The 14,672-nt window shown below is 44.2% G+C and overlaps 1 protein-coding gene and 1 pseudogene across 3 annotated transcripts in view; one reads left to right on the top strand and one right to left on the bottom strand.

Annotated features, from left to right (window-relative positions):
• Positions 1–14,672, bottom strand: part of Ppp1r14c (protein phosphatase 1 regulatory inhibitor subunit 14C) — an 84,796-nt gene that overhangs the window by 39,239 nt on the left and 30,885 nt on the right. The window lies entirely within an intron of this gene.
• LOC122118835 lies at positions 9,002–11,764 on the top strand (annotated as a pseudogene).

Here is a 14,672-nt window from a genome sequence, read left to right as displayed (position 1 = left end):
AACACTACTGCGCTGATCATATGTGAAAGGTCGCAGGTGAGTCAATCCATATCTGGCCACCTGAGACGGACCCAGGTCGTAAGCTGCCGATCGACTGTGGGTAGAACTGTCCCAGAGGCACAAGGCACTGCCCTAGCAGGGAAGGAATCGCTAAGGAATACTGCTTCCTTCCCAGTCCTCCATAAGAGAAGGTGGGGTCTCAGCTGACCACAGCCTGTGTCAATCCTCAGAACAGATGAGAGGTCAAGTGAGGGAGGGCAGGCCTGGAGCTGGAGGTGTGGGTTCAACTCAGGAGAAGCAGCCGGGGCTAGGGCTGCCTCTTCAGGGGCACCTGGCTTGCATGGCAGAGTCAGACACAAGGAGGGACATGGAGAGGAACACAGATTTAATGCTGGGGAGCCACACTATTCTGCATGAAGATGAGGAACTTTCTAGAAAGCCCTTTTTTTTTTTTTTTTTGGTCGGTCGTGGGGCTTGAACTCTGGGCTTGGGCGCTGTCCCTGCGCTCTTCAGAGCCACAGTGCCACTTCTGATTTTCTAGTGCTTTATTAATAGAGAAGAATCTCATGGACTTTCCTGCCCGGGCTGGCTTTGAACCTCGATCCTCAGATCTCAGCCTCCTGAGTAGCTAGGATTACAGGCGTGAGCCACCATTGCCCAGCTTAGAAAGCCCTTTCTTTACTTCCCTCTTTCCACTCCATGGGAGGGAGGGAAAGAAGAGCTCATGCTTGGTACCACAGTTACACCAGAGTGAGAGGGCAGGACCTAGACATGGGGTCCAACTGCCTTTAGTTAAATTCCACTGTTACCAAGAGGCCAGTCCCCAAACAAGCCACTTAAGCTTTGGTGTGGGTCTGGGAGACCTTTGTATATAGTTGTCTTAGTCATGAACATGTCATAATGTGCTCTGTGCAGGCAACATGGCTCCTTGTGAGCCTGTCTGATCCCTTCTCTTCCTGGCCCACAGGTGAATCTCCACCAAGGCCATTGCTTCTCTGGCTGAAGGTGCTGCAGTCTGCACCTTTTACTACCATGTCCAAGGCAGAGACGTCATCTCTAATGAAGCTACCCCAGGAACTGGCTTCCGCACACCCATTCTTTCTTCTTCCAATCTTTAAGGCATACCTAGAGGACTGAAGGCAGCAGAACAAGGAAATCAAAACATGAACAACGTCTCAGGTTTAACATGAAAGGAGTGGAAACGAGCCAGGGTTTCTGTTATTAGTATTTGTTCCTCACTTGGAAAATCTCAAGAGTACCTTGTCTTGACTCATTTATGCTACTATAACAAAATACCACAGACTGGATACTTTATGAAGAGCAGAAAATTATTTCTCATAGTTCTGGACTCCTGAGATGTCTAAGATCAAGGCATAGTCTATGCACCAAAGGTGGTGGCTTGTTTCTGTGCTCACCAAAGGGGAGGACCACTATAAACTCACATGGCAAACGGAAGAAGGAAAAGCATACTCCACAAAGCCTCTTGTAGAAGAACCTTCATCCCATTTACAAGAAAGAAGTACTCATGGCCAACCCTCTAGTGATGGTACTATGATGTTGGCCATTCAATTTTAGCACCTGAATTTTGGAGGTACACATTCAAGCCAGGCACTTCAGCAAAAACCCTAGAAAGGGGCTTTTTTTCCCCCCAGTCCTGAAGCTTGAACCCAGGGCCTGAATGTTGTTTCTGAGCTCCTTTTGCTCAAGGCTAGTACTTTACCACTTACGCCACAACACTCCTTCCAGCTTTTTCTGTGATTTAATTGGAGATAAGAGTCATGGAGTTTCTTGCCCAGACTGGCTTCGTTGGATCTCAGCCCCCTAAGTAGCCAGGGTTACAGGCATGAGCCACGGGTGAAAAGGGGTTCTTTATCATGAAATTCCTGCCTCTGAATCCCCCTGTGAACATGTAAAACTTCAGTTTCCTGGAAACCTCTCTCAAAACCAGTGCATCTTAATATCTAAGTTAAGTAGCTCAAGAACCAACAGCGAAGAGTCACAGTCAATTACCCTTGTAGAGCACTGCTCCAGAAGTTCCAAAACCAAAGCTATTCCACTGACAATGGTGATAAGGAAAGAAGGAGGGCAGGTGCATCACAAGTTCCAGGTCATCCCAGGCAAAGTTAGCAAAACCCTATCTCAAAGCAAGAGACCTCATTTCTTAAACAAACTACAAACAAAAAAAAAGGTTAGGGAGGGTGGCACTGACTCAAGTGGTAGAGCAGTTACTCTTAGGTCCAATTCCCAGTAATGCCAGTAAGAAGGAGGAGAACCTGGGTGCTGGTGACACACATCTGTAATCCTAGCTACTCAGGAGTCTTAGATCTAATATTCGTGGTTCAAAGCCAGCCCTAGCAGGAAAACCTGTGAGACTCCTATCTCTGATAAACTACTCAGAAAAGTGGAGCTGTGGCTCAAGTGGTAGAGTGTTGGCATGAGCACAAAGAGGCGCAGGGACAACGCCCAGGCCCTGAGTTCAAGTCCCAGGACCAGCAAAAATAAATAAATAAATACATACATACATAAATGGAGGAGAAAACTAGCATATGACCCCCACCTACAATTTAGGGCAGAGAACTAGAGAACTAGACAAAGTATAAGCAAGTGATAATGAGAGAGGCCGACAGCTGTACAAGAAGACACCTCGCCCGGCGGCATGGACGCAACGCTCAGGAGTGTGAGGACCCCTGGGGCTGCCTAGATGTGATCAGGGCTGAGCTGCTCTGCCACTGGCAGTCCTGATCACGTGGGTCTTCACCCCAGGATGAGGCAAGCTCAAAACTAGGTAGAAAAGATACTGCTAGAGAAGCAGGACTTGCAAAGGGAACCCTGAGTGGTCCCTTCGTGGCGTTGTCCTCTACCTCACTGTGCTCAGGAAGGGCCCCTGACAGCCATGAAGTCAAGGCAGGGGGACAGAAAGCCAAGTAAGCATCCGGGCCCTCCTCCCTCCACCACTGAGGCAGGCAGGGGACAGATGTCATAGCAGATTGCCACCCCACTGGAACCAGGGCCATCGCTTTTCTCTACCATGCTTCAGTGACCCAGAGGCCTACCTCAGGCCTCCCACAACCATCTGGAAGCCAGCAACTTGCCAATCTCTGAAGCAGTCAGCTCGTTTTAGGCCCCCTGCGTTCTCCTCCCTAACCTCACAGACCCCAGACAGACAAGTAAACATGCAATTCAATTCAAATATTTACTGCTCCTCGATGCAAGACAAGTCCCTAGAAAGTCAGCCCTGCCCCATGCCTGGGACCTGCATTCATCAGGCCAAGTGCTGAGCTGCGCTCCTCTCCTAGCTTTTTCCTCTCCCACAAAATGGCCCCCAAGCTCTCCCTCTCGAAGGCTGGAGGAAGGCAAGGGCAGCAGACAATCCTTGTAATCTCTTGCCATCCCTCCACTGAGACTGGCATGTCCCCCGAGATTACGAGATACATTTCAGGGAGCTGAAGAGGCAAACCAAGCTGCATAAGGTCAGGCCTTGGTCCACGGCGTGGTAGAAGGCCAGGTCCATAGGGGAAAGAAGGGCCTTTCAGACCCCTTAAGATTCCCGAGGAATTCTTTCTTCCACAAAGGCTGTGAACACTGTTGTGGGTAGTTTCACCTTAGATTCCAGGCAAGAAGCACAGAATAATGCGTCAACAATCTTTTAATGCCATTTGTTGTTGTTATTTTGTTATTCTGACTCAATCACAAAGCAAATTCCAACTATCAAGAAAGCAAGTTATCTCCCCTACATCTGTTCCTTTCTCTATTAGAACAGAAACTCCAATTATTAGAGGCAAGAATGACAGATGAAAAGGGATGTCTTATTTTAACAAATGAATTGATTTTCTTTTTTCTACCAAAGATAAAAATGGTGGCAAAGTTAAGGAGGAAATAATTTACACCTATCTATGTTACTGAGAATATTTCCCCAAAGCCTTATTGATTTTCTCCTGTCCAGGGAACACTTTGGATTGAGGATGACAAACTCAAAACAACCTAGAAGATTAACAAAGACTAATAAGAGCCCTTGGAACAAAATTAAGGTTTGTAGAATCTGGGCCTTGCTTTCTCCTCCTGCTAGATATTGACCTAAAAGAAAGACTAGCCTGGCCTAGTGGCTCACACCTATAATCCTAGCAACTCAGAAGGCTGAGGTCTGAGGATCTTGGGGCAAACTAACCCAAGCCAGAAAGTCAGTGAGACTCTTTTTTTTTTTTTTAAATTGTGAAAATACTGTACAGAGGGATTACAATTACATGGGCAAGATAATGAGTACATTTCTTTTTTTTTTATTGTGAAAATACTGTACAGAGGAGTTACAATTACATGGGCAAGATAATGAGTACATTTCTTATCAAGCATTGTAGCCTCCTCCTTTGTTTCCCCTTCCCATCCCTTCCCATCCTCCACCCATCACCCCCACCCAATCCTCCCCCCCCCCCCCCGCAAAGTTATAAAGTTCGTTTCTGACATAACGACTTGTACTTCTCATTGTTGCAATGGGTCCACCTGTATCCCTATTTAAACGATTTGTTTTTTCCCTTCCCCTCCACAAATTATACCCACATCATATACAGTGAAAGCAGGGGTTATACTGTGGGGGAGGGACATACAAAGCAACAAAGAAATAATCTTATAAATGTGTTAGAAACAATTGCATGAAAGAAAAAAACATTTGAATACATATCTTAGGGTTCATTTCTCTAACATCAACTTATCTGACCTTTTCTGCTTGACTCAGACATATACTAGTTATTGCAAATAAGGGAAACCATGGGACCTGTTTCTTTGGGCCTGGCTTACTTCACTTAATATAATTTTTTCCAAGTCTTTCCATTCCCTAACAAATGGGGCAATGTCATTCTTTCTGATGGAGGCATAGAATTCCATTGTGTATATATACCACATTTTCTTGATCCATTCATCTACTGAGGGACATCTGGGTTGGTTCCATATCTTAGCTATGGTAAATAGGGTTGCAATAAACATAGTCGTGCTGGTAGCTTTAGTGTGGTCTTGTTCGTGAACATTTGGGTAAATGCCCAAAAGTGGGATTGCTGGGTCATAGGGGAGCTCTATGTGGAGTCTTTTGAGGAACCTCCATACTACTTTCCAAAGTGGTTGAACAAGTTTACACTCTCAACAACAATGCAGTAAGGTTCCCTTCTGTCCACATCCCCTCCAGCATCTGTTGTTATTAGAGTTCTTGATTATAGCCATTCTAACTAGAGTGAGGTGGTATCTTAATGTTGTTTTGATTTGCATTTCTTTTATGGCTAGAGAGGTTGAGCATTTCTTCATGTGTCTATTGGCCATTCTTCTTTCCTCTTCAGAGAAGTTTCTCTTTAAGTCTTTAGCCAACTTATTTATTGGGCAGTTGTTTCTTTGAAGATTTGTTGTTGAGGGATTTAATTTTTTGAGTTCCAAGTATATTTTAGATATGAGACCCTTGTTCAAATCTGTGGACTTTCTATTGATCTTGCTAGCTATGTCCTGTGCCATGCAGAAGCTCTGCAATTTCATGCAATCCCATTTGTCCAACCTTTCTTTGATTTGTTGTGTTTCTGGGTCTCTATTAAGAAAATTTCAGGGGGAGGGGGAGGCTGGGAAGGGAGGTGAAGGGTAAACAAAGGAGGAGGCTGCAATGCTTGGTAAGAAATGTATGCATTTTCCTGCCCATGTAATTGTAACCCCTCTGTACAGTATGTTCTCAAATAAAATAAAATAAAATTTAAAAAAAAAAAAAGAAAAAAAAAGAATGAAAATTAACAAAATGTTCAGCAATAATTTTGCTTTATTATATACAGTAATTATATGCAGTATATATAATTTATATGTAATTATATATAGTATATAATTACTGTATATAAACTATGTATTATGTAGCAGTTCCTATATGTAGTAATTATAGATGGTACATATAATATACTATATGCAATACACAATTTTATATATGCCATACATACTTATATATATGTTATAAACAATGTGTAATTGTTATGTTTTATATATATACTAATTATTAACTAGTGATACATTATTGAAGTTCAATACACTTTACAATATCATTATCCTAAAAAAAAAAAAAAAAAGAAAAGAAAATTTCGGCCTGTGCCAAGGACACCTAGGGTTTCTCCTATTCCATCCTGTAATATTTTCAGAGTGTCTGCTTTGACTCTGAGGTCTTTGATCCATTTGGAGTTGATTCTGGTGCAGGGTGATATATAAGGATCTAGCTTTAGTTTTCTACAAGTAGTTAACCAATTTTGCCAGCACCATTTACTGAAAAGGCTGTCTTTCTTCCATTCTATTTTTTTAGCTCCCAGTAAGACTCTTATCTCTAATTAACTCCCTAAAAGCTGGAAGTAGAGCTGTGGCTTAAGTGATAGAGATCCAGCCTTGAGCAAAAACGCCAAATGAAAGTGTCGAGGACCTGAGTTCAAGCTCTAGTACCTGCACAAGAAGGGAAGAGAAAAAATGAAGAAAGGGAAAAGAGGAAGGGAAAAAATGGAAAAAGGGAAAAGAGGAAGGGAAAATGGAGGAAGGGAAAAGAGGAAGAGAAAAATGGAGAGAGGGAAAAGAGGAAGTGAAAATGGAGAAAAGGAAAAGAGGAAGGGAAAATGGAGGAAGGGAAAAGAGGAAGGGAAAATGGAGAAAGGGAAAAGAGGAAGAGAAAAATGGAGAGAGGGAAAAGAGGAAGAGAAAACGGAGAAAAGGAAAAGAGGAGGAGAAAAATGGAGAAAGGGAAGAGGAAGGGAAAAATGGAGAAAAGGAAAAGAAGAAGGGAAAAATGGAGGAAGGGAAAATGGAGGAAGGAAAAAGAGGAAGGCAGGGGAGGGGAGGGAAGGGGACATAAATCATCTCACACCTAGCAGGCACTCCACGATTATCTGCGGAGCAACTGGCTAAATGATTTACTGTGAGTCCCAGTGGTTCTTTACAGCAGTAAGCTTGCTCAGTTGTTGAAAGGTAAACCAGGGCTCCAGATTTATGGTTGCCTGGTTGCCCCCAGTGATCATAAATCCTAGCCAGCTTCTAGGCTGTTCCAGGCAGATTGGCTAGTAGCTAAGTGGTTATAGTAAGACTACATTATGATAGTTCCCTTCTAAAAGTCAGGGTTCCAATTGAGAAATGGTAGGGGTCCATGAGAACCACAGTTCTTCTCCATCTCTATGCCCAGGAGAGGAACATCTGGCTTCAGACACATGTTCTTCAGCCCAGACAGTGGCCAATGCTGAACAGCCTTGGGTGTCAGCTACACATCAAGAAATGGGGCAAAGGCCACTGGGACTGACCACTGTCCCTGATCATGACTTGACAGTGCACCAGCACAAGGAGTTTCCTGTCCTCTGGCCCACATAACTCTGGGGAAAATCTTATGCCAAAATCCACCATGAAAGGAAACATCCTCTCAGTTTGGGAGAATGAGAAAGTTCTGGAAATGAGAGTGGTGGGAATGGTTGTGCAACAATGTGAATATACTTAGTGCCACTGAATTGAACACTTACAAATGGTTAAGATGGTAAATGTTACGTTACGTATATTATACTACACTGAAAACAAAACATGAAGATGTGCATCTGTGTTCTCCAACAGCAAACTAGGCTCCCTGAAGACAAAGGATTGTGTTTCATTCACTTCTGAGCTCCCCTCTTAGCACGGTTCCCAAAACGCATGCTCACACGAGACTGCATTCTGACGAAAGAAACTGAAGCTCCCTCCAAAATAAGATGCTTAGGCCTAAAACTATGGTTCAAACACTTTCTAGACTATTCAGGTTTTAGCAATAAGAGAAACCCACAGAATCACATGGGTACTTAAACGTCCTCTTAGAATTGACCAAGAATGATGCACAATGTCACACAAGTTATATTATAGATGGTTGTGAGAAAAAAATGCAAGGGAAATTGGAAACATATTCTAATCTTGCCCTCATTTATAGATTCATCCAGATGGTGAGCCTTCAGGAGCAATTGTTCTGTTTAAGAGTGGGCTCAATCTCACCTTTTATTTGTGTATATGCTGTGTGGCCCATGCCTGTAATCCTAACTACTCAGTAAACTGAAAGCTGAGAACTAAGATTCAAAGCCAACATCGGCAAACAAATCCAAGAGACTAACCAGTAAAAAGCCAGAAGTGAATCTGTAGTTTAAGTGATAGATAGCCAGTCCTAAGTGAAAAAGCTAAGGAAGAGTGTTCTAGCCCTGAGTTCAAGCCCCAGTACTGGCCTAGATAAAACAATTAATCAATAAATAGTCATTCTAACCTGTAACACAAGTATGTTAAACAAGTAGACTTCTGTATTTTCACTGTCATGATAAAAAATAACAAGCAGTTCAAATAAACAAGACAGGCTCTTCACCAATATGACAAATTATAGGTACCTCTTCCATTTTACAGCAGGTCAAGCAGACATTTTATCAAGTTAACAAAAGGCAAAATCACTTGTGCTAACAGCAACATGAGGCAAGGCCAAAGTAATTAAATAATGTGTCAAATACTGTCAACAAAAGCTATCTCATTATTTAAAGTAACATCTTTAAAAAATCCTATCGACAGTCAATTGTTGTGGGGTAAATAAGCAGAGTTCTTTCCTTAATTAATGGGAAAGAACATTTTACAATTGTCTTATCAACTGCGACAGAAAAAATTTCGTTCTTATCATCAAATCACATAACATCACTTAAAATCCTCCTTGCAGTATCATTCTGCCCATATTTTCCAGATATAAAACAAACAGAGGCTTGCTATGTAATTCTTGGCTCAAATCCTTATCATCTCCAGAGTCTCAAAAGGATTTGGGATTCGTTGAGTAACCATTTCTTGGGATAACAGGAAAGAAGTCAGAAGGGAAGACAGATTTCAAGAAAAAGGAGATGCGGGTATCTCTTAGGAATTCATTGACTTCTGAAGAATAACCAAGAGCCTGAAGGAGAAGGCTCACAACAGTTTTACGTGAGATGAATGGCAGGAAAAGGAAGTGGAGAGTCCTCAGTAACGGTTATACACAATCAGAATGGCCTGCCCAAGTGAGTGAGCCAAGCAAAGGTACTCTTCCAGATGTGCACATCTGCCCCTGTCCTTTATCTGCTCCCCTCCCTCCTCTTCACCCATCATCTGCCATGTGCAAGTAGGTTCCATTATTCCACTTCCCATCTCTTGTCCTTCTTTCTCATTGTCATGTTCTTCTCCTTTCTCTTCCTAACCTCTTCCCCACTTAAAGAAATATTTTTGAGGGCTGGGAAGGTGGCTCAGTGGTAGAGCGCTTGCCTTGCATGCATGAGGCCCTGGGTTCGATTTCTCCACCACATAAGCAAAAAGAAAAAAAGCCAGAAGTGGTGCTGTGGCTCAAGTGGTAGAGCGCTAGCCTTGAGCTGAAGAGCTGAGGGACAGAGCCCAGGCCCAGAGTTCAGGCCCCATGACCGGACCCAAACAAACAAACAAAAAAAGAAATATTTTTGAAAATGCAGATTGCCAATTCTAGCAAATACACTTTCTTTGGTTTCTCTTTTGTTTTCTGGTTTTCCTCAGCAGAAAGAAAGAAAGAAAGAAGAGAGAGAAAGGAAGGAAGGAAGGAAGGAAGGAAAAGAAAACCACTGACAAATCAAACCTGGTGCCAACACAATGGCAGACACAGTCTCACATTCTGAAACACTGCTTTTCTTCTCCTCCTTTTTATCTCCCTTCAATTTTCCTCCTCCAAGACCTCCTTTTGGTTCCTGGGCCTATCCTCTGCAGATATTGATTCAATTAGCCTGTAGCGACTTATAAAATCTCTCCCAGTAATTCCCACAAATGGCAGCTCTTAGGAAATCACAAACTTGGTAAACTCTAATCTCCCTTTTCTCTGTGAGTCAAAACCCCGCCCACATCTGCCAGGAGCAGATTAGACAAGAGCTTAAGATGATGAAAACTGGAAAAAGAGAACCAATCCAGCGGAATATTCTAGGGTCAAGTGTCTCCCCTTAAAAGACCAACCACATGTACAACTGTGCATATACCACCTTCTAGCCTATTTGAGAATAACAGGAATACTCCAGACTAGTGTGTAAGAGTCTAGAACTTGCAGAACTGTCAAGAACAGGGCTGAGTCCACAAAATTGGCTGGGAAATTTAAAATGGATCAGTCTAAATGGTCATCGAGTCAAACGTTCAGCATGGAATTTCTATGGTTAGTGAGGGGCCTTAGAGGAACGTTCAGCAGTTCCCTTCCAGGAAAACATTGCATGTGAGAACTGTAGATTTAGAAACAAGCAAAACCCAGGTGCTCATCCTCCACAAGGCTTCCCCTAGAAAGCCTCAAGCCCCCTGTACCAGGGCATTTCTGTGTATTTGGCTAGCCACATCTGAACCCTTTCCCTCCTCTTCTACATCTCCAGCTCCAGCTCAGAGCAAGCCACCCTGGTGGTTTTAGCATTTCCTTCTTGAAGTCAACAGGGTAAGGTCTTTCTTTTCAACGTCTGGCCTTTACATTCTGTGCCAATCGCTGTAGGTAACATGTACTTGACCAAGCAGACTTCCCTCTTTACTGCTGAGATGCTAAAAGGAGCAAACATCTACCCCCAACAATTCCAATAAATACACCAAAGACTGTGACAATGATTCTGAAGCACTTGTTTTGGGGGTTCCCAGGGGCACTGCACAGCTTGTTTATTTTCTGTATCTCTCCCAATCATGCTCACTGTTCTTTGCACATGGCAAATCATAAATAAACATTGGATAGATACATTCAAGTGAGTGCCTACAATACAGCAGGCATGTGAGATGAGGACAGAGAGGCTGTTTGATCAAACAAGAAAGATACTGGCTCCCTGAAAACAGCTTTGGTGTAGTCCAACAATGGGGAACTGAAGCTGTGTAGATTGTCCCCGCGCCATTGCCGCCGTGAGTGCCCTCCTCCCCGGCGCCCGCGCACTGGTGGCTCCTCTCCGGCTTCCCTGCGCCGCAACCCTTTGCCTGCGGGCCAGCTCTGAGTACATCATTACAGAAAAAAGGGGGAGAAATAGCAGTGTGGGACTCATCCGGTGAACCGCCCCTAGGCGCTAATCGAGGGGCTCAACCAGGCCCTGGAGGTCTGTGAGGAAGATGCAGACGTGGGCGCACCATTGCGCTCACTGGCAGGGATAAGGCATTTGCTGCTGGAGCAGATATCAAAGAAATGCAGAATCAGCCATTCCAGGTCTGTTACTCCAGTAAGTTCCAGAGCCACTGGGACCACCTCACCCGTGGGAAGAAGCCGGTCATCGCTGCTGTCAATGGTTTTGATCTTGGTGGAGGCTGTGAGTTTGCAGTGATGTGTGACATCATCTGCGCTGGTGAGAAAGCCCAGTTTGGACAACCAGCAATCCTGCTGGGAACCATCCCAGGTGCTGGAGGCACCCAGAGACTCACCCGTGCAGTTGGAAAGTCCCTGGCAATGGAGATGGTCCTGACTGGTTATCAGATCTCAGTCCAGGATGCAAAGCAAGCAGGTTGGTAAGCCAGGTTTTTCCTGTTGAAAGACTAGTTGAAGAGGCCATCCAGTGTGCAGAAAAAATTGCCAGCAATGCCAAAATTAAATCAGCCATGGCCAAAGAATCTGTGGATGCAGCTTTTGAAATGGCGCTAACAGAGGGAAACAAGTTGGCGAAGAAACTCTTCTATTCAACCTTTGCTACTGATGATGGGCAAGAAGGCATGGCTGCATTTGTGGAGAAGAGGAAGGCCAACTTCAGAGACCACTGAGAACCAGAAAGTGCAGCCTGCCTATTTAGAAGCAAACAAATCATCCCCCTAAAGGGCAGTGTGGCCACCTGTAGCCTCCCAGCGATGGTGTGGGGCTGTGGCCTCTGCTCAAGCCCTTGTGTAGCCGGCTGCTTTGATGCCCAAGGGAAGGTTGATCATGTTGGGTCTGATCAGAATATTTTCTTGCAAATCAAATCCGCTGAGGAGCCTTGAAGGTGTTTTCACAAGGGACGGGTGTTTGCTAACACGGTCTCTGTGGGCACTGCTGCATCTGCAGCTGTGCAGTGACCGCTCAGGGGAGGGCCCCTGTCCACTGATTTTGAACAGGATTATCTGACTATAGTGACTGCTTCAAAAAACAAAAAGAATATAAAATCCTCTCTTAAGAAATTTTGTTTTGGACAAAACCAAAGGGACACCAAAAACCAATGGCTCAGGTCTGTCATCCCAGCAACTTGAGGGGTAAGATCAGGAGGATCATAGTTCCAGGCCAATCTAGGCCAAAAAAAAGTCAAGAGTCTATCTCAACAGAGAAAACTGGAAGTGGCGGCATACTGTATCATCTCAGCTACATCAAAGGCATAAATAGGAGGAACACAGCTCAGGCCTAACACTGTTCTTGTCTTAGAATAAGTGATTGACAACGAGAGCTACTCAGGCCAAGGAAGTGAACGGTAGATGAGCTGGAGGAAAAGAAAATGAGTCTTGATTCAAATTCTGGCTGACATTTTCTTCAGAGCTCTTTTTTTTTTTTTTTGTCGGTCGTGGGGCTTGAACTCTGGGCCTGGGCGCTGTCCCTCAGCTCTTCAGCTCAAGGCGAGCGCTCTACCACTTGAGCTACAGCAGCACTTCCGGTTTTCTGGTGGTTTATTGGAGATAGGAGTCTCACGGTCTCTCCTGCCCGGGCTGGCTTTGAACCGCGATCCTCAGATCTCAGCCTCCTGAGTAGCTAGGATTACGGGCGTGAGCCACCAGCACCCCGCTTTTGTTCAGAGCTCTTTATGTTTCATTCGGCAGTTCTTCGGAGGGTTTCTGGCCTCTGGCCAGAAAACTGCCCAATAAGGACTGATTTGCACCTGTGAGGATCGGTAAAACCTTAGAGACTATCACATTCATTGATTAACAATAAAAGGCGTATTCTTGAACCATAACTCAGTGGCAGAGAGTCTATATGTTTGCTTTCTGTAAGACGCGTAGGAAGCACAAACTGTCACACAGCACTATTGTAGAATTTGTCACAAAGCACAAAATTGAATCAGACAGTCCATCATTTTCAAAATGATAACTCAAAATTACCAACACCTCTGTAACAAGTAGTATGCCATTGTGCTTTACAATCAGGATGTTTACTACTTCTTACACTAACTCTAGTCAGAGGTACTACAGTTACAGATACAGTTAGATAGGTAACAGGATTTACCCTGGGCCAGGCAGCTGTTGGGGGAAGGGCAACCCAAATCACTTTCTTTCTTTTTCTTTTTTTTACTTAAAAGATCTGTTTCTTTGCATGCTGAAAGTGGGCATCTCTGGTATCCAGAGGGTATGAGAAAGGTTCTTCTTTTTATCCAAGTCTAACATCTGTCTGGGTGGGCAAATATTTGTAGGGTGGGACTCAAATTCCAGGAGGTGATTACACCTGAATTGACTGTTGCTATGCTCCCTTGTCCTCAGGAAACCCAGATAAAAATGGGAGTCTAAGGGTGGAGCCTGGGGTGGGTGTTTGGGTGAGGTAAGGCAGAGGCAGAGCTGACATCTGAGATCGAAGGCTGGGCCTGCCCCAGGATGGAACAGTGATGCTTAAGGGCCAGAGCCAGGCTGACCTGATAGAGGGATGGGGCAGGGCTAATGGGCTAATGCCCCCAGGAATCAAAAGGTAAGGAAGGGCCTTGACTGAGCCTGTGCCATCATCCAGGTGTTGTGACATACAGAACCAGGGCCAGGGCTTGGGCGATGATGCTTCAGGCGGCCCTGGCAAGGGCTGGCAGCCCTGAGAGACCTGCAGAAGCTGTGTCCCAAATTACTTTTAGTTTTAAACCTGTAAACAGGAGTCAAAGCCAAGGAAAACATGGAAGGTTAAGCAGTGCCTATCCTACTTTGATCTGACACATTCCCAGAGGTGTTCAGTGTGGGAGCATGAGTCCAGGAAGCCACAATCCAAAACAGATCTGACTCACTCAAAACACCAGAAGGCAGGGATGGCTGGCTACTAGCTGCTATCTAACTTCACCCAGATGTGTTCTTGGTTATAAGCCTTCTAGTGTCAGAAGAAAGATTTCAAAAGTTCCAAATAGGGGAAGCCATAGAATATCAGTCTGAAAAATGTCCCCATTGAGAGAAAAGCTGAAAAATCACAAGTGAACTAAGCAGCTTAGCCAGAAATCCCTCAAAGGTGGAAAACAGGTAGAATACATATTTAACAGAAGGCTGAAGCACTTCCCCAGTCCTACACACCAAGAGCACAGAGCATTTTCTAAACTTAATCCAGACCACCATGATGACTTCCTCATCCAATCAAGAGACCAGAGGCTCCCTCAAATCTAGTAACAGGCCATAAAAATGGAGCCAGAGAGCTGAAGGCATGGTTCAAATGGTAGAGCACCTGCCTAGCACGTACAAGGCCTTGAGTTCAAAGTCCAAAACCATTCAAAACAGACATGAATTTCAAAAAATGAAGATGTTTTAAAAAAGAAAAAGCGTGAGACCAGAATGTAAATTGGTTTAATCACAGAACACTGGAACCTGTTTGACTGGGTAATGATTTCCCTCTGAGGTGGCACTATGTCAACAGAAAGAAATAATGAAGAGTTGCACAGGGTGGGATGGGTAGGGTCAGGTTTTACAAACATCATTTGAGAAAAAAGGGATTATATAGACCCTCAAGGAAGGACTTTAAATGATGTGAAGGGAAAAAAATTGACAAAAAAGGGAAATCCAGTATACAAAGGTTAATTAAAATATCCCCA

This window comes from Dipodomys spectabilis, unplaced genomic scaffold, assembly GCF_019054845.1.
Source record: "Dipodomys spectabilis isolate Male_0828 unplaced genomic scaffold, ASM1905484v1 ptg000001l, whole genome shotgun sequence".
Lineage (NCBI taxonomy): Eukaryota > Metazoa > Chordata > Mammalia > Rodentia > Heteromyidae > Dipodomys > Dipodomys spectabilis.
The sequence above is the reverse complement of the archived record's forward strand: the minus strand, read 5'-3'. Positions and strand labels throughout refer to the sequence as shown.